Genomic DNA, 27,606 nt, shown 5'->3' on the forward strand with positions numbered 1-27,606 from the left:
TAGAATTTGAAAACCATATGATAAAGGTGGAATTTTAGAGAATGTCTCTTTTTCTTAGATTCCAAAACTTGCCAGAAACAGAGAATGAAGATCTCAAGGAGATTATGACCACAATTTTAGCAGCATATATTAAAAGAGACAAACAACAGCTATGGTGGGATATTGATTTGATCTATAGGATTAATTCAGCATACGCTAGAACACACAACATGCCAAGGGAAGTACATGTTAAATTTCTTAGAAAGACCACAAGAGATGAGGTCTTAGGAGCTCAAAGGGTGGGACCACTAAAATATAAAGACAAAGAAATTATATAACAATGGAATCTGGTTTAAATGGTTGTTGCCAGAAGGAATGCTAATTTTCTGGGAGGACAGTAGAATTAGAATTAACACAGTTGCACAGGCGGGGGCCTTTATTAAAAAAAATAGTGCCCTCCTAGATCAAACAGGGGACAGTACATAAGATGTGAAGGAGGGAGGGGCCGCGGTTCTGCCAGCAGACAGGGGGGAGGACGCAACACTTAGAAGACTCAGATCACAAAAATGAGTTGAAACATTTTTGCAATTGTTGTTATAATGTAACTCTCGGAAGTGATACGAAAGATGATTGAATATATTGATGATTGAATGTAAAAACAAAAAGCTGCCAATGTTTATTCGAATTTTGATGTTTTTTCTTTTCTTTTTGGTTAAAGTTGTGAGATTCGGGGGGATTTCTACCTCCCGCATGATGTAGCTGTCAAAATTTTTCTACACCTGTTTACCTTTCCCCCTAAAACATTTGTAAAAAACCAATAAAATTTTACAATTTAAAAAAAGAAGAAAACAGGCCGTTTCCGGCCTCTGGGGGGGCAGGGAGGCCGTTTTTGTCCTCCCCATGCTCCTAGAAAGCCTCTGGATCCTGGGGATGAAAAATGGGACCACTGTGCGATCGTGCGCCAAAAGCGGGGGAGGGTGGGGGTACGCACACGCATGCACGGAGGGCGCATAGAATTATGGTTGTGGGCACATGCACGCACACCACCACCACCACCACCCCGCGCTCCCCCACTTTGGGCACGCGATGGCAAAAAGGTTAGCCATCAGTGCTGTGGACTGTCCTGAGTCCCAAGCTTAGTTGAGCCTTGCTGGATGATGTAATCTCCCCAGGTGCCATGTGGTGAGATGGGTAGAGGGCTAATCCTATTATTTCTTGAGGGCCAGGTCTTAATCCCATCAATCTGGAGCTGAGAGGGAGGTCTGTGCAGAGAATTGCATTGTCTTTAAAAACATGTTTCTCCTTTTCTCATCCAGGGAACTATAATATTCTGCCTTTTTAATGATTCTAGAATATTTCATTCTTCTAGGAGAGGGTTGGGTGCCAACTTCCTACATAAGTTTTAATGCAACCATCCCTCACCACCAATCTAAATGTGCTCATATAGTAGGAAGAGCATCCCGGTCTTCTGCTACACTGGTCCACGCCAGGCTTGAACCTGAAATCAGGCAAGAGAGAGCGAGCCTCCTCAGCTCGGTTCCTGTCTCTTTAACTTCCAGCAAGCCCCCCCCCCCTTTCCTCCTTCCGCGTCTATTTTTAGCTCGCCTCTTGATGGTAGCATCCATTTCTTTCCTTCTTGCCCCCTCCCGCCCCCCCTTTTCCCTCCCTCCCCTTCAATGGTACTTTCTACACGGGGGAAGGTCAGCCGACTGAGCATGCCCGAACGTTGCTCGGCGGCTCCAAGAGGCCGGGATACGCGCTCGACTAATCCCATTCAAGTGGGAGAGGGCCGTGGCGCAAGCGCTCGTTCCCTCGCTCGCTCTGACTGGCTGAGCCGAGCGAGCTTCAGCGAAGGAAGCAGTCAAGCGGACGAACGCGCCCTCCCGCGCACTTCTCCACCGCCGGCGCCTCCTCGGCACAAGTAAGTTTTTCCTACCGCCTCCCCTCCGTCTTCCTCTCAGTCCCTGAAGTCGCAGGGGCGGGGCAGGGAAGGGAAGGAGGGTGGGGGTCCATAGCGGTTACCCCAAAGAAGCCAAAGCTCCGGGCGTTTTTCAGCAGAAGCTGGAAAGGCGGCGAGCAGGGAGTTGTCCGCTCCACGGGGCTAGAGACAAAGCCAAGGGATTCGTCGCTCGCGCGCGCGGGCGAGCGGCTCCGGTTTCCTAACCCGGGATAGTTTCCCCCCCAGCTTGGAGAGTCCTGACGGAGGGCTCGCTGGCCACCGTATCGCCATGTTCTTGGGCTTTTCCCTCCCTCCGCTTCAGGGCTTACTAATATTTCGTTGACGCGCGGAGCTCCGGCTCCGGCTCTCCGTGCGCCCGCCTGCCGAATGACTTCTACCTGGATGTCGGTTCTCCGGCCACTTTGCTGATTTTTCTTGAAGGAGCGCAAGGGGAGAAGCGAAGGTCGGCCGGGGAGAGGGGGTGCTAAGGGGGTATAGGATAGGGGTATTTTTAATATTTTTTTTAACGGGGCTGACAGAAAAGGTTAAATAACCGGCAGGGGCCGGGCAGTTAAAGGAGGTGGAACGGCTGGGCTCGCGCTTCAAAAGCGCCGGGCAATTTCCACGCGAGAGTGTGCGGCGTGGAAAAGGTGGGTGGGTGGGTAGGGTGTCAGTCCTGAAGGGAAAGAAGACACCCCGTCCCCGCTCATCCAAAGGGCAGTTGCGAGTTGGTCTTTCCCGACTTCTTCTCGCCCCGGCGCTCGGCCGTGGAGGATGTTTACGCCAGTGACCCGGGCTGAGCGGATTAGCGGGGCCGGCCGCTTGCGCAAGCCGCAGTACCCGAAGCCCTAAACTGACCCATTTTTTTTGGAAAAAAGAATAAAATTAAAAAAAAAAAACATTCGTTCGCCCGGAGGGGGCCGTTGGCTTTCCTTCCCTGCATGAAATGCATTAGCTAGAGATCTAGGGCCGGATGGTGTAGTAAGTAGACCCCTTAGGACAGCCATGCCCACCTAAGCGTTAAGGTTGGGAGTCCGGCTGGGATGGCACAGCTTCTGTCCCCCGGGGGAGGGGGAGGAAAGAGAGGGGGATGCTTTAGATTAGTATTTATGGGGTCAATGGCTCTACCTTGCCAACCCCTGCTGCTTGTGGGGCTGGCGACCAGCTGGTGGTGTCTGGAAAGCCTTGTGGCAGGAGAGCATCAGCCAATATCTTCCTTCTCCCCTCCCGTGGCACATCCATGCTTTGCTTCCTTGGGGAAATACCAGCTTTTGTGAATGAATAAGAGAAAAGTGTTGACTCGCTCAACATTCAAGGTCCAGTCCTCTGGGGAAGAAAGGAACGGGTCTTAGATAACCTGCAGTGTACATTTGTGGTGTCTTCAGCTGGTCTCCCGGTTCTTTCTGCAGGTGCCCAGAATAATGCTGTTTTTGCCAAAGCTCAGCGCCCTCTTGATCAATCGGTCTCTCTCATAGCGCAGGCTCTGGAAATATGCATAGCCTGGTGCGAAAACAGTGTTGACAGTGTTATGGTGCCAGAGCTGTCATAACTGAAGGGAGACTTTCACAGTGTTAATGCACCCGGGCTTTAAAAGTAGTAAACTCCAGGAGTCAACCATGACGTTGCCCATGCCAGACTAGATGTTAGGTTAAACAGTACTTTGCATTCAGATTACATTACACAATTATATAAAGCATGCGGGGGGGGGGGGAAGCGGCAGTAGCAGCAGAATGAGTTACTAAGACAATAGAAATGGAATTAAGACTTGATCTATTAAAGATGCCTCTCTGGGGACTAAAACGCATCTTATAACTTGGCTTGGAAAACATTAAAGTAAACTCAATCCTCCTGCTTGCTTGCCAGTTGGACTTACTGGTGTATAAGTGGTATAAACAGTAAAGAATGCATAAGAAATGGATTTTTAAATATGATTCTGAGCAGAGCCTTAAGGTGGTAGCACTGAGGAAAACAACTTATGTGTACACACCCCCTATATTTAATATACTGCCTTTTTAAATTTCTAAAAAAAATCTATAGAAATTAAAATTCAATTTTTGCTAAGCTACAGTTGAATCAGGAAGAGAATCAGAGAACTGAAAACAATATTTTCTTTGATTGAAACGATATAAATAAAACCACTGTTTTACTTCTGATATATTTAGATTGCCTTTTGTAACCAATGTAGCTGTCTTATTAAAACAAAAATTAATGAGAACTAATACTGTTCAGTTATTTATAGTTAACCATTTGTAACTGATTGGGAAATGGAAAAAAAATGTTTCTTTTTCAAAACTTCGGATTGAAAAAAAATGCCAGAATGGAAGTATCAGTTTTGTAAAGCTTCTAATTGGTTTTAATTAGTTTAATAAGTTCGCATAGGATTCATTCAATTGCTTCTTTTTGTGACAACTAGCTTATTGTGATGGCTTTGTGAATCATACTAATGTTTTGGGTTCATTTTTCTTTAAAATTTAGTTAGAGCTGTCAATGAACAGAATGTGTCATGTTTCTGTCACAAGGGAAACTGATAGCTGTGATACCTCAGTGAAGTAATGTTCTGATAGGATGATAGAGGTTCAGATGCAACCCAATATTGTCTTTAAAATGTGCTTCAGTGTTTTTTCCTATAGAAGTAACTGACTGCCAAGCAGCAGTGAAAGTGCACTCCAAGATAAGTATTATGATGTATTTCTGTGCTCTTCACACTCTGATTCTCTAGAAGGGCCTTGCTTAATTGGTGCTCTCCAGATGTTGACATGATACATCCCAGAGGTCTTAATCAGCCCTGCTAATAATTGTGCCTATGTATTTAAAGAGCTTCAGGTTACAAAATGTTAATATTGTAGAAGGTTGTTCCAGAATATGTTATTGCTTTCTGAAATTTAGAATGGTCAATAGACATCTGGCCTATTCCAGATGCTTTTGACCACAGCTCTCTCAGTCCACCTAGTTGGCTCTGGAAACTAGGGCTGACATCTGAAAAGCTAGACGCATAGGACATTTTCATCTTTTCTTAATTGGAAAATGTTTTATGGCTGTAGTGACTCAGTCAGATCAATGATTGTGTGAAGCAAGAATTTTTAGAAAATATACACAGACATGTATTTATTTTTTATGTGTTTAACAGCACAGAGTTTCTATAAATGCACTTTTAAATAACTTTGGTTGCTTTGAATTATGGAATTTGAGACCTTCAAAAACCCATATTATTTAGAAGTTATATACAGTATGCATGATCACATACAGACACGATGTGTGTGTGTGTGTGCGCGTGTGTGTGTGTGCCTGTGTGATGTGTTAGATGCTGATTACGTGTGAAAGTTGACTGCAGGATGTGTGCAGCTCATAAATAAATGTCCTCCCACTCAAATTAAGTCTTATTCCAAGGGTTCTGCTTCTATGAATTTGCGGAAAGTTTTAAACTTTCATTTGCTTGAAATTATTGCATCGAGGGATTTCCTTACAGTTGGTTTTTAAAGACAAAATTTCAGGCGTATTGCCAGTCTACAACTATACAGGTAGTCCTCGACTTGCAACAGTTCATTTAGTGACCATTCAAAGTTACAAAGGTTCTGAAAAGAATGACCTATGACCGTTACAATGGCAGTTACAACCTTTGCAGCATTCCCATGATCATGCGATCAAAATTCAGATGCTTGGCAGTTGGTTCATATTTATCACCTTTGTGTTTCATAGTTATGATGTTTATGACCTTTGGAGAAGCAAAGTCAAGGGGGAAGCCATATTAACTCACTCACTTATCAACTGCAGTGTCTTAACACTTAACAAATGATGCAAGAAAGGTTGTACAATGGGTCAAAACTCACTTAACAAATGTCTCACTTAACAGCAGAAATTTGGGGCTCAATTGTAGTCATAACTTGAGGACTGCCTGTACATTACTGAATTGAGGCTTCTAGTACTAGAGTTTTTAAAAAGGAACTGAGGTTATATGCGTCTCTCTCACGCACACACACCCTTCCCCAGGGAATATAGCTACATATTCTAGATATGAAAAAAAATACAATTTAGAAGTCTTAGTACTTCTGGAACAAATACTCAAATACAGTACGTAAAAACCTGGGTCAAATGGAGCTGATATGAAAGTTGTAGAGAACCAGTTTGCTGCAGTGGTTAAGGCATCAGCCTAGAAGTCAGAAGACCTGTGAGTTGTAGTCCTTCCTTAGCCATGAAGCCAGCTGATTGATCTTACTTTCTCTCAGCCTTAGGAGGGAGGCAAGGACAAACCATTTCTAAAAAACCTTGCCAATAAATCTACTGGGATTAGCCCAGGCAGTTACTGGGAGTCAACAGTGACTTGAAGGAAATAAATAATAAAATAAATAGGTGAAAGTACCTCATAGTTACACAAACATACATGGAGATTTCAGTGCTTTTATATTTGTCTGTATCTGCTTTTCCTCTACTTGTTGTCTGTCCCAATCCTGATCAGTGTTTTTGTCAACACATGTTTTTAGATGTAGATGTCCTGTAGCTTGCTTTAGCTATCTTATGCCTCAAGCATTCACCGGATGCATTTATTGACATTAAAATTATTTATTTGTTGTCTGATGTGTGTTTAGTTGTACCCAGAAGCATCCATAACTAGTGGCTTCAAAATGGGGGATGCATATATAGTAATATCAACCACGCAAATGCTGCAATTATAGTTTGGGATCAGGACATCAGATACATAAGATACCATTAGATTTGCTCACCTTAATAGAAGGGAGGAATTGGAAACATTTATTTAAAAACATAATCCTACGTTGTTTTCTAGATTCCAGGTTAAAGTGAACATGCCTCCATCAAAAACAAGTGGTGGCAGTTTAATTAACGACTCTTAAATATATGTCATATTGGAAAACATTTGTGCCCCAACATAGTGAAGCAAGAATGAGAGAGTGGGATTCTAGAAGGAAATCTGTCTTGTTTTTTAATATATATTTGTGACAGACTCTCTGTTCATCTTCTGCTACTTTGTTACCTATCCATCAAACTGGAAGTTGATTGTAGTCTTTGTTTCTATCAGTCAAGCCTCATATATTTGAACAAGATGAAGAAATCAAGAACTATACATATTTCAGCTAGGTATCCATAATGATATTTCTGGGGATAAATAGAGAATCTTGGAAACATAACAATGTTTCTTAGTCTTAGCAACTAAGATATGTGGATTTCAGCTCCAAAATTCTCCACCCAGTGTTGTCTGGGAAATTCTGGGAATTGAAATCCACACATCTTAAATTTGCCAAGATTGAGAAACATTGAGTTAGAATATTGTTTCACCTTCATTTATTTTGATAGAGTACTTTGAAGTATTTGAAACATTTCTTCTCAGCTTTCTTGGTTTATAAGTTAAGCTATCCTTTTTGAGAAAATCTGCCTATAGACTTGCCTTCAACCTATTGCTTATTTAGGTCTTCTCTTCATTCTTTTCCAAGATTCCTCACAATTCCTCATTCTTTGAATAATTGCATTTAAGCTAATTTATCCATAGTATCAATAACAAGATAGAGCTTTAAAATATCCAAGTTATGTTTTGATGTCATCCATTAATTTCTGGCCTTTATCTAATTTTTCATTCCCCAAGGAATCTTTCTCCTTATCTCATGCCTGTTATATTTACTAGGGATTTTTTTTTCTTTGGTGAGGATTAGGAAGAATCTGTTTTCTGTTCAGTTACCAATTCTTGCAAATATTCTTTTTATTTTTGCTGAGAGATAAACACAACTATTTTAATGGTATAAGTTTGATGTCTACCACAACTCTCCTAAGACTGTGGGTCAGATCAATCTGATACATACATTATTGTTATTTTTTTCTCCATGATGCTTCTATCAATTTATCTAGAATAAGAATTAAATCAATGGGTAAATGAATGGTTTGGTTCTATTCCATTCCATTCCATTCCATTCCATTCCATTCCATTCTATTCTATTCATTTTCCATTGGAAATGGAAAGTCTTAAATAGGAAAAATATTTGGAACGTTAAATATTTTTGTTAACAAAATTGACAGTTTTGTAATTTATTTTTTTAAAAATTATTTTGTGGATAAAGACCTAGAATGCAGAATTGGGTAACTTTTTGATGACTGAAAGCCACATTTAACAATTCTAGAGAATGGAATGCAAGATCTGACATATAGTAAATTGGGAACCCTAATCCAGGGGCTGAAACAGGATTTTCATTGTTTTCCTAGACTTTTGGAAATACATTTTAGAGTCTCTTGTTTTCAAAATATGTTTTGGAATATATTGTCTACAATGCTTTTACTATTTCCTGCCTCAGAATGTTGGGAAATTGAGTCATAGTGTTTGAAGCACCTAATCAAAGGGCCAGGGAAATCTGCAGAAAATGGTCAAAAAAGGCGAAATGGAAGCTGCAATCATGTGATTGAAGTTTTGCTTGTATGTATGTATGTATGTATGTATAGTTTTAATCACACCTTTGTGGGTCCCATTTTTACATTTTTGAATTGTAGATACATCCATAAAGAGTTCAGTAAACTGCCAAGCAAGGATTGGATATTATTTGTCTATGGAGGAACCTGGAATATCGCTGCAGGTTAAGCCATCATTATGTTGGATAAACATCTTAAAAAACTAAATATCTATTTTAGATATAGGAATGACTATGCAAATTTTGCTTGGTTCTCCCCCCCACAATCAAGAAAATCAGTGCCCAGACTACCAGCAATGTCAGACAGAGGCTCATATAAATGAAAACATCACCTTTAGATAAAGATTCTTAGAACAGTCATGAGTAATGGTTAGAAATGCTGGTGTCTCGCATATATATTTAGAAGAAGAGAAAGTAAAATGTTACAATGATTCAGAATTTAGCATTATAATCTGTATTGATTTTAATATTAAAAAGTAAATTTTATACATCTGAAGTGATATTGCTTGCATCAGCCTTTATCAGCCTTCTAAACTGCTGCCTCTCAGCATGTTCAATATGCAAGATTTTTAATCATTCCCTAGGAAGCTGCCAGGGAAGAATTAAATGCTATTAATGTTCTTGGCGTTCTCTGAGCTTGGTTGTTTCTTGCAAATGTTTCATTACCCAACTAGGTAATATCACTAATAGGTAAATTTTCCCCTTGCATATATGTGCTAATCATTTCTGACTTTAGAGGATGGTGCTCATCTCCATTTCAAAGTTAAAGAGCCAGCGCTGTCCGAAGACGTCTCAGTAGTCATGTGGCCGGCATGACTAAATGCCAAAGGTGCACGGAACACTGTTACCTTCCCACCAAAGGTGGTCCCTATTTTTCTACTTGCATTTTTACATGCTTTCGAACTGCTAGGTTGGTAGAAGCTGGGACAAGTAATGGGAGCTCATGCCATTATGCAGCACTAGGGATTCGAAGCGCCAAACTGCCAACATTTCTGATCACAAAGTTCAGCATCTTAGCCATTGAGCCACCCTTAACATCACTAATACTTGATGGAAAAAACACTGATAATGTTACCTAGTAGGGTATTGAAGCATCTGAAAGCAAGCAACCCAGCTCAAGACTCCACAGTTCAACCTTGAATTGCAGGACATGAGTTTTTGCCTCATTCTAACTTTTGGATTCAAAGTATATATTTTCTCTCTCTTTCTCTCTTTCCAATTCCACGCACATCATCAACATCCTGTTCCTTTATCTTTGCACAAGCATTTCAAAGTATTTCTGTCTTATCAGTTTTTAATCATGAGTAGAGATATGGGTGAAGCACCTGGCTGCAAAAATTGCCATTATGCTATCATTTCATCATCACAACGATTATGTGTCTTTTGAGCATAAATGATAATCAATGTCTCTGAAGCCAGGAAGTTGGGAGCTGCTCAGAATTTTTTATTTTTTTTTATTTTGCAAATTAAATACAGTATATGGGTTGAAAACACTAAAAATGAATGCTAGTTGAAGTTTTGTCATTTTTCAAGATGTTAAAGAACTTAATTGATTACTGTAGCTAAGTATATATTTGTTAAACAAATATATATACCGTATTTTTCAGAGTATAAGACATACCTTTTTCTCTCAATAAAGAGGCTGAAAATCTGGGTGCATCTTATACATTGAATACAGCATTTTTTGTCTCCCGAAACCCCACAGCCTTCACCAAAATGGCTGTGCTTAGCTTTAGGAGGCTTTCAGAGTGCTCCTGGGGGCTAGGGAGGGCAGAAATGAGTGGTAAATGGCCTGTTTTTTGCTCTATTTTGTCCCCCCAGCCCCAGGAGCACTTAATAAGCCTCCTAAAGGCTATCCATGCCCTATTTTGAAAAAAAAAATGGGCCCTTTTGGGAGGTCTGCAGAATGCAAAAACTTTTTTTTTTTTAATTTGCCTCTTCAAAACCTCGGGGCGTCTTATACTCCAGCGCGTCTTATACTTAGAAAAATATGGTAGCTGTCTCTACCAAAAGAAATACTGGAGCAGAGAAAAAAATATTTTCTTTAAGTAAATGACTTCGGTCGTTTTCTATTTTATTCCTGTAAGTTTTAATAAGTACCTTCTTGGTAGGATTAAAACAAATCTGTCTTCATATTACATTTATGTCTGCTTGGGGTCTGCTTTATTATAAAACCAAATTTATCCCTATAGGTAATGCCTGCGGTTATAAATCTTTCAGGGATAAAAAAAGTGCTGACATTTGCAACAATATGAACTAGAGTTTTATAGTTTGGAGCCATATCATGCAGGATTCAAACACACATTGTTCTGTTTTATATTGTTAGTGACTATGGGGAATCCTATAGGACAGTGATGGCGAACCTTTTTTGGCTCGCGTGCCACAAGTGGGGGGAGCGCAGGGGGGTTGGGTGCGGGCATGCCACACCCATAATGCAACGCACGACGCCCCCAGTGCGCACGCACACACAACGCGCGACCCCCCCATTTTTACATTTTTTTGCCTCCCCAGGCTCCAGGGGCTCCAGGGGCTTTATAGGAGCCTGGGGAGGGCAAAAAGAGCCTCCTCCGACCCCCCGGAGGCCCTCCGGAGGCTTCAGGGACTGTCCGGGTTGCTCGGAGGGTCGTTTTAAGCGCTCCGAAGGCATCAGGGAAGCATCGGACGGTCCCTGAAGCCTTCGGAATGCTTAAAACCACCCTCCGAGCAACCCAGAAGTCACTTCCGGTTTTCTCGGAGGGTGGTTTTAAGCGTTCCGAAGGCTTCAGGGACGGTCCCTGAAGCCTCCGGGGGGGGGGCGGGGGAGGCTCTTTTCGCCCTCCCCAGGTTCCTATAAAGCCTCTGGAGCCTGGGGAAGGCGAAAAATAGCTTTTAAAAAGGTGAACTCAGCTGGCCAGCGCGCGCATGCGCGCTGGCCAGCTGACAGGGCAGCACCTCGCGTGCCCTGACAAATGGCTCTGCGTGCCACTTGTGGCACGCGTGCCATAGGTTCGCCATCACGGCTATAGGATATGCCGATATGTGGGTGTACTTGTGTGCATGTTCTTTGAGTCAGTTCTTGATTCCTGATGACTGACAGCCTGAATAAGTCCCTGATGTTTTCTTGACAGGGTTGTTTTGGGAGAGGTTTGCCATTGCCTGTTTCCTAGATCTGAGAGAAACTGACTTTGTCCCAAAGGTTGAACTAGAACTCACAGTCTCTCAGTTTCTGGCCTTGTGCCTTAACCTCTACATCAAATTGGTTCTGATATGGTGATACTATATACAAGTGAACAAATGAACACTTAGTCAGATCTGGAAGCCATCTTTTACCTTTTGGACTTGGCCTGCCACATTTTCTACTGTGGGAAAATGGGAGGGAGGATTATACAGAGTGTGGGTGCTATGTAGCCATAATAACATTCTTTCTCAGAAAGTAAAGGTCAACTGGCCCTGCAGCGGCAATGGGGTTACTGGTTGGAGGCATCTCCAATTCAGATGGTGCTTGATTGGATCATGTGATGGACATGTGGGTGCTGTGCAGAGACTTGAACTTTCTTTTGGGTGGGGAAAACCTGGAAACTTTCAGATTTGGGTTTTCCCAGATGTGCCAATATGACATCTCTAATAAAATGGAACTTTGAGGGAACTCAAGCCTCAGAGTCTTCTTTCATTACAGGTGTTACTTGGAACCCTGAATCAAAGGTGCTGCTTTTTTTTCAAGAGGCAACTGGACTTTCTGGTTTTTCTTTGAAGACATTTAGCTTCTCATCCAAGAAGCTTCTTCAGCCTTGACTGGATGGTGGAGAATGGAATACAATCAGAGCTGAAGAAGCTTCTTGGATGGGAAGCTAAACATCTCCAAAGAAAAACCAGAAATTCCAGTTGCCTCTTGAAAAAAAATAAACACCTTTGGAACAACCATGACCTGGATGACTGAGGATCTCCATAGGCATTGAACACCTTTTATTTATTTCTTTTATAAGTATCCTTCCAGCATACATAGAACACTGAAGGGATAGAATCAAGATCACGTGAAGTGTTAATACCACTTTATAATGCCTTGGTAAGGCCACACTTGGAATACTGCATTCAGTTCTGGTCGCCACGATGTAAAAAAGATGTGGAGACTCTAGAAAGAGTGCAGAGAAGAGCAACAAAGATGATTAGGGGACTGGAGACTAAAACATATGAAGAACGGTTGCAGGAACTGGGTATGTCTAGCTTAAGAGAGAGAAGGACTAGGGGAGACATGATAGCAGTGTTTCAATATCTCAGGGGTTGCCACAAAGAAGAGGGAGTCAAACTATTCTCCAAGGCACCTGAGGGTAGAACAAGAAGCAATGGGTGGAAACTAATCAAGGAGAGAAGCAACTTAGAACTGAGGAGAAATTTCCTGACAGTTAGAACAATTAATCAGTGGAACAGCTTGCCTCCAGAAGTTGTGAATGCCCCAACACTGGAAGTCTTTAAGAAGATGTTGGATAGCCATTTGTCTGAAATGGTATAGGGTTTCCTGCCTAGGCAGGGGGTTGGACTAGAAGGCCTCCAAGGTCCCTTCCAACTCTACTATTGTATTGTATTGCTTCTGACAACATTTTAATTTAGAGTGGAAGGTGCACTTCCCAGTGAGAGATAAAGCAATATGGAAGAGCTAAGGAAGAGGTGTTGAAAATCAAGGGTGTCTATGTGTGTATCTCAGGATAAGAGGGAAATAGAAATAGATCTTCATTGTAGTAAATATAAAAGTTCTGTCAAAATATAACTTGCTGTGACATAAGAGAAGTATGAATATAGTCCTCAAATGGATGGCATAGATGAAGCGTTCCGAGTACATACAAGATATACAATGAGAAATGCCCTTCCAAGAGAAGTCCATATAAGATTTACTAAGAAAGCAACTAAATTACAAATACTATAGAAAGCGAGAGATAGAAAATTAGAATATAAAGGCAAGGAGATTGTAGTTCTGAAACAAATTCCGAGAAGAGTGAGAGAGAAGAGAATATCAATTTTTGACTAAGGTTCTGATTTTAAAAGGTGTTAATTATAGATGGCTCATATCAGAAGGTCTATTATTTGCATGGCAAGGACAAAGATATAGACTAGATACAATCGATAAGGCAGAAGCTTTCTATGCAGAACACTTTAGAGAAATGGCTGAGAAAACTGAAAAAGAAGAACTATTGGCACAACTATTGGAGGCATCCATAATTGAGATTGAAAAAATAGAAGGTGCTGTAGAAGGAATTGATAAAGAAGAAGGCACGGTGGATGGCATAAATCCCAGAGAACAACGAGAACCCAGATCCACTAGAGCTATAAATCCTGTATATAAAGTATAAACATGGAGGAATAAAATGGTCACAATCAATATAAATGGACTTAGCAATTAAAAGAAGGAAAATATTTCACAAATTAGAAAAGCTAAAACTTGACATAATCTGCCTAAAAGAAGTGCATATTCAAAAGAGACATGAATACCTACTAGCGCAACCAAAGCTTGGAAAAATGTTACTACACTTGTGAACTGTAAGAAAACAGGAGTGATCTTCTATATTAAAGATAATATTCCAGCAAAACTAATCTATGCAGATGAAGAGGGAAGAATCTTGATGGTGGAAATTATGGATAATATTAAAAAAATACTCTTAATTGCAATCTATGCTTCTAATGAAAAACAAGATGAATTTTACAAAAAACTCCACCAAAAAATTTCTGATTTGGACTATGTTGATATTTGTAAGATGGGAGATTTCAATGGCATTGTAAACCAGAACATGGACTACAAAACACACAAAACAACAAAGTTAAATAGAAAATTGTTTTCGAAATCCTTTTTCAGGATGATAGATGAAATAAATCTAAAAGATATTTGGAGAGAAAGAAATCCTACAAAAGAACAATATACTTTTTACTCAAATAGACATTCATCATTTTCCAGAATTGATATGATATGGGCCTCAACGGAACTGATTTGTAATGTACAAGAAATTGAGATTGAAACAAGCACTTGGGCAGATCATAATCCAATTACAATCAAATGGAAAGGACAAAGGACAAGATCTAGATGGACACTAAATAATATCATATTGAAAGAAAAAGACTTTGTACAGAAAATGGAAAAAGAACTGGCCTTTTTCTTTAAAGAAAATAGAAAAGAAGATACATCAATGCAGAATCTTTGGGTTACAATGAAGGCTGTTACTAGAGGTCTGATAATAGATTACATAAGGAAGAGAAATTCAAAGAAAAGACAAACACATAAAGCCCTAGAGAACGATTATAAAGTACTTGAAAAAGAGCTACAGAGATCTCCACAAAAAAAGATGTTAAAATAAAAATGGATAGAATTAGACATAAAATGGATCTACTGGAAAAGGAAGAACTGGCACAAAAAATTAGAAGCACCAAACAGAACTACTTTGAAAATGCAAATAAGCCAGGCAGATGGTTGGCATTTAAAATGAAAAAAGAGAGAGAGAGAGAGAAGCAAAGGAAATATTGCAGCTAAGAGATGAGCAAGGACAAATTCAGTGTGGAAATGCTGAGAAGAAGAAAATTATACAAGACTACTATGCTAAACTGTATGAACAAGAGAAAATAGAAGAGGGAGCAGTCAAAAAATATTTATAGGATGCTAATCTTCCCCAGATATCAGACGAAACTAGAACAATGTTGGAAGGTAAAATAACGATGATGGAGCTAACGGAAGCACTTAAAAAACAAAATAATGGAAAGGCCCTGAGACCGAATGGATTACCACTGGAATTCTACAAAACATTTGAAGAATCCTTGTTTCTCCCACTTTTAGAATTCATGAATGAAGTGATGTCTGAGAATAGAATACCTAAATCATGGTCAGAAGCATACATTGCATTTCTACCTAAAGAGGAGACTGATATAACACAAACCAAAAACTATAGACCAATCTCTTTATTAAATTCAGATTATATGTTATTTGCACCTATATTAGTAGAGAGACTTAAAAAGTACCTACATAGTTTTATCCACTCTGATCAAATGGTTTTTTTTACCAAAGAGACAAATTAAAGACAGTGTGAGAATGATTTTGAATACTTTGGAATATTATGAGGCCCATCCCGAAAAACAAATGGCTTTGATATTTCTTGATGCACAGAAGGCTTTTGATAACATGAATTGGCAATTTATGTTCTTACAATTGGAACAGATGAATTTTGGTAAGAAATGTATTCAAACTATACAAATGGTATATCATAAACAAACAGCAAAGATAATGGTAAATGGAGAACTGACAGACTCTATTGAAATAAAGAGAGGTACGAGACAAGGTTGCCCACTATCACCATTACTTTTTGTCTTAACATTAGAAATTTTAAACAGAAAGATTAGAGAAGAAGAAATAAAAGGAATGAAAATTAAAAAAAGAATACAAGCTACAAGCATTTGCAGATGATTTGGTTTTTATCCTTGAAGACCACTAGAGACAGCACTCAAATTATTAGAAAGAATAGAGGAGTACGGAAAAGTAGCAGGCTTGAAAATAAACAAAGACAAAACAAAGATTTTGACAAAGAACATACCATTAAGACAAAAGGAAGAGTTGGCGGAAGCTTTGCAGATTCAAGTCACAAACAAGGTTAAATACTTGGGGATATACCTATCAGCTAGATGCAGCATTCTTAAGGAGGACAATTATACTAGACTAAAGCAACAAATTGCGACTGACTTGATGAAATGGGAGAATCTACAACTATCAATGATAGGAAGAATCTCTACAATTAAAATGAACATTTTACCCAGAATTTTATACCTGTTCCAGACAATCCCAATCAGATTGGGCAAGGACTTTTTTGAAGATCTAAACAAAATAGTTTTGAAGTTTATCTGCAAGGGAAAAAATCAAGAATAAAACTCAAATTGCTACAAGATGCTAGAACAAGAGGAGGATTGGGCTTACCTGACTGGGAGTTATATTATCAAGCAACAAACCTGATGTGGATTAAGGAGTAGATAACACTAAAAAACTCTAGATTATTGAATGTAGAGGGTCATGATTTACTGTTGGGATGGCATGCTTTTTTATGGTATAAGGGAACTAAAGCACATGGTTATTTTAGAAGACATTATATAAGGGAGGCTTTGCTATTAAATTGAGAAAAGGTTAAAAGATTACACTACTTAAAAACTCCAGTCTGGATATCAACCATTGAAGCATTTTCATATCCAATAATATATAAAAAGGAACAAACAGTTAGATATGTTGAAATACTGAATGCAGAGGGTGAACTCAAATCTATCCAAGAGTTGAAACAAGAAGGAATAGAAATGAATTGGTATTCATATGTGCAGATACATTCTAGATATAATGAAGATAGAAAATCAAAAGGTCTTTACAACAAAATGATTTAGCTAGACAAAATTTTAAAAGGTACTGATGAAAAAGTAATTAAAAAACTATATGGATATTTATTAGAGGTCAAACTACAAGAGGAACAAGTTAAAGAAACTATGATAGCTTGGGGAAAAATTTTTGGACATGGGATTGATTTAGAGAAATGGCAGAAATTATAAAATGACAATGTCAACTACATATATAGAAAATTTGTATAAGATGTTTTACAGGTGGCATATACCCCAACGTGAATTGCAAGAATGTCCAAGAATAAATCGGAAAAGTGTTGGAAATGTCATCAGACACCAGGCTCATATTACCACATGTGGTGGACTTGCATTGAAGCTAAAAGATACTGGACTAAAATTCACATGTGGTTGGAGAAAATGATACACAAACACATAGACCTTAAACTAGAGATTTTTTTAATTGGGAATCATACCAAAAATTTACAATAAAGACTTGAAATATTTGATTGTAAATGTTTTAACAGCAGCTAGAATCATATTTGCAAAAAATTGGAAAAATGAAACAATACCAAAACAGGAGGAAGTTATTCGAAAGATAATGGAGTGTGCTGAAATGAGTAAATTGACATTTGAAATTAGAGAACAAGAAGATGAGCAATTTTATAAAATATGGGATTTGTTTTATCAGTGGCTGGACAAAAAAACCTGGAAGTGAAAAATGTTTTATTTATGTTTTAATTGAAGGAATTAAGTGATAATACAATTATGTTGTTAAATAGATTAATAACAATACAATGAAAGACTGACATATATATGAATTGAATAATTTAGAATATTTTGTTTTAAAATGAAGGATAGGATAATAATGAATCTATGTACATTTGATAGATGATTGGTGATATTATACATAATTCTAGTGATGTATATTATAAAGATATCTTGTTGTTGATAAATAGTTTAATAAGGAAGTAATGAAAGATTGGTATATATATGAAGTGAGTATTTAGAATACTTTGTTTAAAAATGAAGGAATAACATTTTTGCTTGAATGTAGTGATGTATAAACATAAACAGTTGGTAAATTCTTTTACACTGTGAAAATACTCAGAATGAGATAAGTGACTACATAAATGTATATTGTTATTAAATAGACAATCAAGAATGCAAGGGAATTAGGTTTGTTGAAAAGAAAGAAATATTAACTGTAATTGAATATATGATGTACAATGAAAGTGAGGTACCTAGTTATATTAGACGGAAAATTTGTGATTGTATACGTGATTGAAAATATGGATGTACAAAGGCTTATAACCAAATGACATGCTGTCTGTATGTAATGGATGAGAATTTTTTATGTTATCTTTTATGTTTAAAAATAAAATAAATTAAAAAATATATAGTCCTCAACTGAACTGGCCCCCATTAATGATGCAAATAAGACAAGAAAAAATTAGCTGATCAACATCTTTGAATATCCTTCACCCCAAATATACATTATTAAATCAGGGAACAGAAATGGACATTTTTTGAAACCAACAAGAACTAGGATTGTGAATACATTCTGTATCTTTAACATTATGAAAGAAATGTTAATTTCTTCAGAATAGGTTGTGTCATTTGGGCACCACACTTGGGTAATAGATGTTAATGTGCAGATGTTGTCATTACAAATTTAATTCACCCACTTGCCTGTCCTTCTAACTGAATCCCAAGTGCACTGTGCATTAATTTCAGAGGAAATGGCAAGATTTGTACTGTTGACATGAACATATTCCCAAATGGTTGATATATGAACGATGGATGTGGCTGCAGTAATTACTGGAAAGATCAGTTTAAGCTGTTTTTAAATCCCATATTGTAGAATCAAATGTATGGAGTGAGTCAATATAACCAGCGCAAAAAAGAAAAGCAATTATTGCATTTAATCTCCCCGCTAATCCATATTTTATAGGGTTTTTTTTTTTGAATGATTTTGTATTTATTTCATTTTAGACACCACTCCGCTACAACTGACTCTGGGTGGTTTGGCATATTTGCACATCTTCCTTTCTCCCTATAGCATAATAATGGAAATTAAATACTGGGATGCAGGCAAGGGCAAACCGCTTCTGAAAACCTTGCCAAGAAAATTCCAGGAACTAGTTCAGGAATCTCCAGGAATCAAAGTAACAATAACTCTGGCTTGACAGTTAGAACAATTAATCAGTGGAACAGCTTGCCTCCAGAAGTTGTGAATGCCCCAACACTGGAAGTCTTTAAGAAGATGTTGGATAGCCATCTGTCTGAAACTGTATAGGATTTCCTGCCTAGGCAGGGGGTTGGACTAGAAGACCTCCAAGGTCCCTTCCAACTCTGCTATTGTATTGTATTGAAGGCATCATCATCACCATTTTCCTCACCAGTATGTAGATTACAATAAGCTAGTCAACACCTGACAAAGAAGAAACAGTGCTGTTCTGGGTGCAGATATGGGACAACCCAAAGAAATACAACAAAATGCATCTTGGATACAGATAAAAAGGAGTTGAAAGAATTTTTAATAACTAGGGAAATGGTGAAGAAAGAGGCAAGATTAAGAATTGGTCAGCAGCAGGTCAAGATGAACTGCATCTGATTGGTCTCCATCCACTCATTGCTACCACATACTGCAAGCAGGTAAAATTAAAGTTAAGTTAACATCTGGCAAAACTTATCTGATAATGAGATATCCAACAAAGGAGGCAGCAGTGGGCAGTTACAGGTCAATTTCCTGCTTACCAACACTTTCAAACTGCTAACTGGTGGTGTAGCTCATGCAATCCAACATCATCTAATTGAAACTGCCCAATCAATAGAGGAACAAAAGTCAGTCCCTAATTGACAAGATGATTCTGGAAAACTGCAAGAGAAGGAAGACCAACTTGAATGCAGCTTGGATTGATTACAAGAAGGCATTTGATTGTGTGCCACGTGGTTGGATAATCAAGTGCCTAAAAATAACAGAAAAAACATACTGGGTATCCTTCAAACTGGCAACATTATGTACACTGAAATCGAGAAGATTAATAGGGAATACATCATAAAAGTGAAGATCTAAAAGTTCTCAGTAGTGGAGAGCTTTGCTATCTCACCATTAAGATGTTATTGAAATAGTGACTCATTTGAATAAAGTAAAAAAATTCAGCATTGTTTATCAGAATTCAGGTGTTATGCACTTCATTCCAGATTGCATATAAATATCTCCATAAGAATTTTGCAACACAACCACTGGCAGACAGTTTTAAAGGCCTTTTTTTTAGTGAAATAAACATTTTGCAGAGTTCATAAGCAAGAAGCAAACCAATAAATCGTGGGGTTGCTATGGAAAATATTCTGTTCCTTTTCCTCAGCAAAGCACTTGGAAACGTTCAGTCAGAAAAGAGGAAACATTCGTCAAATATCACAATCTGTTCCATTCATTTTGAAGGAGATTACCAAAACAGAAGGTGTGTAGAAGATTACCAGAACTGTTACTGGCATCGGAATATTGAATGAGAGGAAAATCAATCTTTGCAAATTCCATTTTATCTCATTGAGACAGACAGAGCTTGATAAAACAACGTGTTGTAGGGGTAACATGGAAGAGATGTATGCTGTCATTCTACCAAGAATCTCCATCCTGTCCAATCTCTCCATAATGATTCGGTAGTAAAACTGTCACTCAAATATGGTCACATTGGGAGTTCCTCCCAGTTCAATTTCTGGAGGAAGTATGGAACTAACGGGAGCCAGATGTGGGAAATGAGGATGTAGAGATTAGTTTCAGATTCTTTAACTCAGAACCTTAACTGTTAATAAACCCTCCATCTTCCAATTATAATTTGCATGTTCTGACATTAATTCAGTGATAATATGATCTTCTATAGATATGTCAAATATTTGTGCATAGATACATATTCACATACAATACATTTTACAGTATAAATGACTGAATGACATGTTCAGAGAATAACTAACAAAGTTATCCTGGAATGTAATATTAAGGTAACATGGTTTTTCATCTATTTTTCATTGATAATTGCATTCCACACAATTTTTATTTCATATATTTTTATTGCTTTAAGCTGTCTGAATAATACTTCATGAAGCTAACATCTTAGCTGCCACTTGTGGCAACCTGTTATTTTTGTGAAACTCTTTTTCCTTTCCTTCAAAATTAAAGTATGATCCTTTTAACCCAGAGATAACACTAAAGTATCTCTTTTTTTTTTACTGCTGGCTTTTCTGATTTGAATATTATTTTGTTATTCATGTATGTGGGGTGTGTGTGTGTGTGTGTGTGTGTGTAGTATGAGGAATAGCATAGTCACAAGAGTGCTGGGAAGATATAGAATAGTACAGTCGCAGTATAGAACAGAGGTGTCAAACTCACATCGTCACATGATGTATCGTGACTTCCCCCCTTTCACTAAACCGGGCGTGGGCATGGCCAGCGCATGACACATCTGGCTTGTGGGCTGCGAGTTTGACAGCCATGGTATAGAATAACAAGTCACAGACAAAATGAAGTACACTAGCAGAAGGAAGAGTGGATAGAAGAAAGAATGATGAAAGAAATATAATGGCAATCCTGCAGTTTCCCCAAACTGCTATCTGAGCATTAGATCTAGGATCTAGTAACCTTCATTTGCTTTAAATTTATAGTTGAGTTCTTAGAAATTGCTTTTTAACATATGGAAGGAGATTGTACAATATGGACAACCCAGACTCCATTGCACTATATAGCTTTAAGAAATATATTTGTTTTTCTTCTTCTGTAAATGTAGTAATGTCTTAAAACTCAGATCAATGCCAAGAACAATACAATACTGAAGAACTGAATTAAATTACTTTTATTAAAGCCAAAGAGCAGTAGCTTAAAATAGCTCTAAAAATTGTTCCTGCAGAAAAACAAAAGGAAATCCATTAATAGAACATTGACTTTAAAATATCAAAGCAGGGCTTAGTTCAGTACATTATCTTATTTATTTATCTAACTAAGGTGGCACGTATTGCAAAAAAAACAAAAAAACAAAAAAAAAAAACACCAATTCCTCTCCAAGATTTATTGTACAAATAATACTGGAATTATTTGTGCTAAAAGTTTCAACTGAAAGTTCATTTCATAGATTGAAACATTTCAGTATAACAGCATTTTAAAAACAAAAAATACTCCTATGGTGAAATCTAGCATTTGTATCAGAACATTAATAGGAATAACTTCTAATATTAATAACTGACATATAGTAGTTAAAACTGGGAACAGTATAAGGGTTGCACAGGGAATAGTGTAACAGTCTCACACTATTGAATAATATGCAGAGTTCCATTACTATTGACAACTGATATATAAATTTAGGTTATTCATAGGATGGTGTCTTAAAGCAGCAGACTCCATATGTTTTGAGTTCTGACTTGAAATCTTGTGACTAATCCTGGACCTGAAGCAGCTGATAGCTTTTCTACAATGATTGGACTTTGGATTCATTTGAACATTCACTGGTTACTGTTTTGGATTTGGAACATTCTCAGCAGCTGGAGGTTTGGGGACCTGGTTTGTCCAGTGTGTTTGTTTGTGTGTGCATTTGCACTTTTTATCTATTTGCTTTAAAAACTCCTCAGTAAAGTTTGCAATCACCTTTCTGTGTTTTTGTGGCTATGTGGCCAGAGACAAGGCAGATAATGATTTTCAGAAATTGCTTTGAAGTCCTGAATCTCTTCAATAAAAACCCCCCAGAGGAATTGTGGAATGAACTTAAAGAAGTTGTTAAAGGTGAACATCATGGTGAAAGATGAAGAAATAGATTAAAGCAAATTGGATGTCAAACAAACCGTGGGAATTGCGCAGAAGAGAAGAGAATCCAAAGCCAAGAAACATCTCAGGACTTAACAAAGACTTTCAGAAAGCTATTAGAACAGACAAGACACCTCATCTACAAAAGCACTGAAGATAGAATCGAACATGGAAAAACAATGAGAACCTTCCAAAAATATATCTGAATTCAGGAGTTTCAAACTTTGAAATCCTATGTTAAAGAATGCCATTGGACAGGTAATAGCTGATTCAAAGAAAATCAAACAAAGATGAAAAGAGTATGTTTAAATAATGAACAGTAAAATGTTAACATCCAAGATATCTTAGAAAATATTGCAAAACCTTTTAATACTAGAAGATAAAAGTTAGATCAGCACTCTGGTCAGTATCAAAATAGAGGACTACAAGAATTAATGGAATGTATGGCAGGCAAAGAAAAAAATACAGGTGGTAGCCAAACTGTGCCAGCAAATCTGGAGAACAACTTAACTAGAACAGATTGGAAGAGATCAATCAACATTCTGATAACAAAAAATGGAGTCTTAACAAAGTATACAATCTATTGTACAATATTGTACAACAAAAGTATACAATCTATTTACAAACTGAGCAAAATAATGCTTAATGGTTAAAGATAAAGGTTCTCTGGCACATGTGTTCTAGTCCTTTCTGGTTTTAGGGACGCTGCTCATCTCCGTTTCTAAGCCAAAGAGCCAGCACTGTCCGAATACATCTCCATGGTTATGTGGCCGGCATGACTAAACGCCGAAGGTGCACGGAGCACTGTTACTTTCCCACCAAAGTAGTCCCTATTTTTCTACTTGCATTTTTTACATACTTTCGAACTGCTAGGTTGGCAGAAGCTGGGACAAATAATGGGAGCTCACTCCATTATGCAGCACTAGGGATTTGAACTGGTGAACTGCCAACCTTCTGATTGATAAGCTGAGCGTCTTAACTACTGAGCCACCATGTAGTGCTTAATCTATCCAACAAAGATTATAGCCCTACATTGAAAAATGGACAGGTGTTCAAGATGGATTTAAAAAAGGCCGAGAAACACAAGACATTGTTTCTGATGCAGGCTGGAAAATTCAGAAAGCCAAAGAATATTAAAATTCTGTCACTATGTGCTTTATTGATTATTGAAAGGCCTCTGACTATTTGATCATGTCGAACTGAGGAATGTGCTTATGAAAATGGGAATCCTGGAACATCTCATTATCATGAGAACTCTATAAGGAGCTCCAAAAGCTACAGTACAACATAGAACATGACACAACAGATTGGTTCCATGTTAGGGTAGGGTAAGGCTATTTTCTCCTTAGTAATTCATTCTGTGTACTGAATTTATATTAAGAGAAGCTAGATTGGGAGAAATTGAATATGGCTTTAAATCAGAGGAAGAAGCATACCTGCTAATGACACTAGAGGTAGAGCTCATTTAGCAACCTCATTTGCTGTTATGACAGTGATGAAAAAGTAACTTAATAACTAATACTCCCTTTTACAATCTTCAAAAATCTGTAATGAAAGGAAAGTTGAAGTAAGATCATAAGCACAGTTCTGGCTTCACTTTACAACTAAATTACCAGTCCCAGTTCTAGTCACTAAAAGAAGACTGTACTCTAATAGTTAAAAATGCAAAGGATCTGCAAGTTCTAGTAATAAAAGTTGAGGAGCACAGTCTAGGATTTAACATAAAGTAATAACAACATTTGCAACAACCAACCTTAAAATTGGCAGTGAATATACCAAAGCGGTAGGTATCTTCTGTCTTTTAGGACCAACCATCATTAGTAAAGGAGTAAACAATCAAGAAATATTGACAAACTAGCAGACATGAAAGTCCTGGAAAAGATATTCAGATGTCATGATGTATTCATATTTACAAAGATAGTGTCCTCTTTGACACTCTGTAGAAGTGAAAATTGGATCTTCCAGAAGCAGAATAGAAAGAGTATTGACATTTTTGAAATTTGAAAACTACTGAAAATACTATGAGCAGCTAAGAAAATTGATCATTGCAAAGATCAACCCAGTGTTCTCACTCGAGGCACAAATTATCCAACTATGGACACATTATGCAAAGATCTGGAGAAGGCTGGAAAAGGTGGGAAGGAAAGAGAATAATAAAACACTGGAAGAACTGAAGGATCGGGCTGGGGACAGGTCATCATGGAGAAAATGTATGTGGCTGCTAAGAGTTGATGTTGACTTGATAGCACATCAATTCTGAAGAAGTTACTAATTATTGTTGCTATTGTTATTGGAGTCTTACACGTCAGACTCAAAGGTCCAAGAACCATGTAATTACATTCCAATGTATGAAGCATAACTTTTTCATCTACTGCTGTTCTCTTAAAAAAAAATCTGGATAATATAGTTCTAGATTCAGGCTCCCTTTGAACAAATTATGTACTATCGTCTTGACCAATGATTTTCACAGCCACCCCTTCACATTCCTTTTTGCATCTAGCCTGGAAGCCACTGGCTAGCTTTGGGCAGTATGATTTTGCTGAATTAATGATGATTTTACTGATTTCCAATAGCATGAAAATGTAAGTAAAAGTTTTAATACTGTTTACTGTTCCTTAAATGGAAATTGTCCAACCGAGGTCAGTCCTATGTTCACAGAATTAGCTCTTAGAGTGTTTTTAGCTGAAATTTTAATTTAAAAAGACACATTGCATCAGACACCTTTTGTCCATGTGGGTGGAACAGCTACGTGCAGCTTTTAATGTTCTGTTTCTTTAACCTGGAAGCATGTAGTATTCATCGGCAACATGAGCCTATTAGCAAGCTTCAGTGTCGGAAGTTTCAGCCATAAAAAATAATGAGTATAATTCATTCACTCCATATGCAGTTTTGCATCTATTCATAACCTCTTCATTGAGGACAAAAAAAAAATGCTTTGGTTCATTACAATTTTTAGAGTTCAAAAGTAATTTCATTGATAAGGTCTGTGTTACCGTCATAATGTGTCTACCTACACATGTATGAGTCACCATTTCTTTTCATTATTCTAACTCTTAAAAAAAAAGAACAAACTGTCTGGAATTTTTTTTTCCTTACCTCATTTGCTCTCTATTCTTAACATCAGGATACTTTACCTCCTTTTCATCTGAGATTTGCTGTGACATTCAAAGTTAGGTAATGCTGCTGTTGTATTAGGTTTGGTTTACAGGTAATCCTTGCTTAACGACCATTTGTTGAGTGTTGGAGTTATGACAGCACTGAACAAATGTAGTAAGGGCTGGTTCTCAAAGTTATGATTGTTGCAGCACTCCTCACAGTTGCAGCACCCTCCATGGATGTTGCAGTACCCATCATGGTCCCCACCCATCATAGGATCAAAATTTGGGTGCTTGGCAGTCCACTAACATTTAAGATAGCTAGATGGACTTCAACTCCCTCCATCCTCCTAGCTCCCCCAACTCTGCCCCTTTTGGATATCCCACTGCCCAGCACTCTACTCTTCATTCCCAGCAATGGTGGGATTCAAAAATTTTACTACCGGTTCTGTGGGTGTGGCTTTGTGGGTGTGGTGTGGCTTTTTGGGCATGGCTTGGTGGCAAGGGGAGTTTGGTGGGCGTGGCAGGGGAAGGTTACTGCAAAATCCCCACTTCCTCTCGATCAGCTGGGACTCGGGAGGCAGAGAATAGATGAGGGTGGGGCCAGTCTTAGGTGGTATTTACCGGTTCTCCGAACTACTCAAAAATTTCTGCTACCGGTTCTCCAGAACTGGTCAGAGCCTGCTGAATACCAGGCTCTGATTCTCAACACCTATCCTGTGTCTGATCCAGTACAATAACCTCTGGGCTTTGATCTCCCAAGGATAATCTGGACAGTACTCAACTGGATTTGAACCAAGCACGGCAGGTGCTAATATTGGAAATATAAATGTGGGCTGGTTGATAATCCTAACTATGACTCTGGAAACGTGCCAGAAACTTTACATGATATTGCAACGGAATGCTCCCTCAGAAGTTTTCCTGGATCCCTACATGAAACATCTTGAGGGCACTGCTGTCCAATGGCTACATGATCTAGATATCCGGCCATAGGTTTAGCCACCCTGATAACTGCTTATGCATAATTTAATTGCATTTGTAATTTTATTCATCACTGTGTGTTTTTAAAATGGTTCACTGCTCTGGTATTTTATATTTTAATACACATTTTATATACTGTGTTTGAGAGCTTTTATGCATTAAGTATTCTGCATTCTGTTATGCCATACTAAGTAGTAATAGTAATCATCATCATCATCACCACCACCACCACCACCACCACCACCATCACTGGAAATTGTGCCATAAGTTTGGATTTGAGTACAGCAAAAACCACTGGGAACATCAGGTTCTAGAGAATGAAAAAGTCAAGTTCTTGTGGGATTTCAGAATTCAGACTGACAGGCACTTGGCCAAAAACACACCTGACATAACAACAGTTGAAAAGAAAAAAAGTTTGGTTCATTGACATTGCAATACCTGGTAATGCGCGAATTGAAGGTAAGCAGTAAGAAAAAAATCACAAAGTACCAGGAGTTGCAAATTGAAGTTGAACGACTGTGGGGAAAAAAATCGAGTGTTGTCCTGATTGTAATTGGAGCCCTTGGAGCAAAACCTAAAGGCTACCTTGCTATTTGGAAATTCTAAATTTATCAGACTTGAACATTCTGACTCTACAAAAAACCACCCTACTTGGAACAGCTTATATCCTCTGACGTTACCTTAACACTTCCTAGGTTCTTGGTTAGGACTCGAGCTGTTGAGCTACCAACCAACCCCAAAGCCTGTGAATCTCACCAAAGATTAACCAGTAGTAATAGTAGGCTCACCAGGCTCAAGGTTGACTCAGCCTTCCATCCATCTGAGGTGGGTAAAATGAGGACCTGTATTGTTGAGGGCAATATGCTGACTCTGAACTGCTTAGAGAGGGCTGTAAAGCACTGTGAAGTGGTATATAAGTCCTATTGCTAAGTGCTAATAAAGCACTCTGCAGTCCCACTTGGGAGGCCTTCAGGAAGGTCACATGTAGTCAGCAGCTCCCTTGTGAAAGGCCAGGCCTGGTGCATATCATCAGCAATTGGAGGAAGAAGATGGCAAAGATCAGCTGCGGGCGTCAGGGAGTGGCAGAGATGACAG

General features: G+C 38.4%; 1 protein-coding gene across 3 annotated transcripts in view; it reads left to right on the plus strand.

Moving 5' to 3' along the window:
• The first annotated feature begins 1,686 nt into the window (after positions 1-1,686).
• The window catches only part of OXR1 (oxidation resistance 1), a 249,405-nt gene continuing 223,485 nt past the window's right edge, over positions 1,687-27,606 (plus strand). For 2 of the 3 annotated variants that reach the window (XM_081952815.1, XM_081952819.1), the window contains exon 1: positions 1,687-1,900. The gene's annotated coding sequence lies outside the window, so the exon portion shown is untranslated. The remainder of the gene's footprint in view (positions 1,901-27,606) is intronic. The other variant, XM_081952817.1, reaches the window with a different exon arrangement.

The sequence above is a fragment of the Natrix helvetica genome (assembly GCF_964273705.1).
Source record: "Natrix helvetica genome assembly, chromosome: 4".
NCBI classification, from domain to species: domain Eukaryota; kingdom Metazoa; phylum Chordata; class Lepidosauria; order Squamata; family Natricidae; genus Natrix; species Natrix helvetica.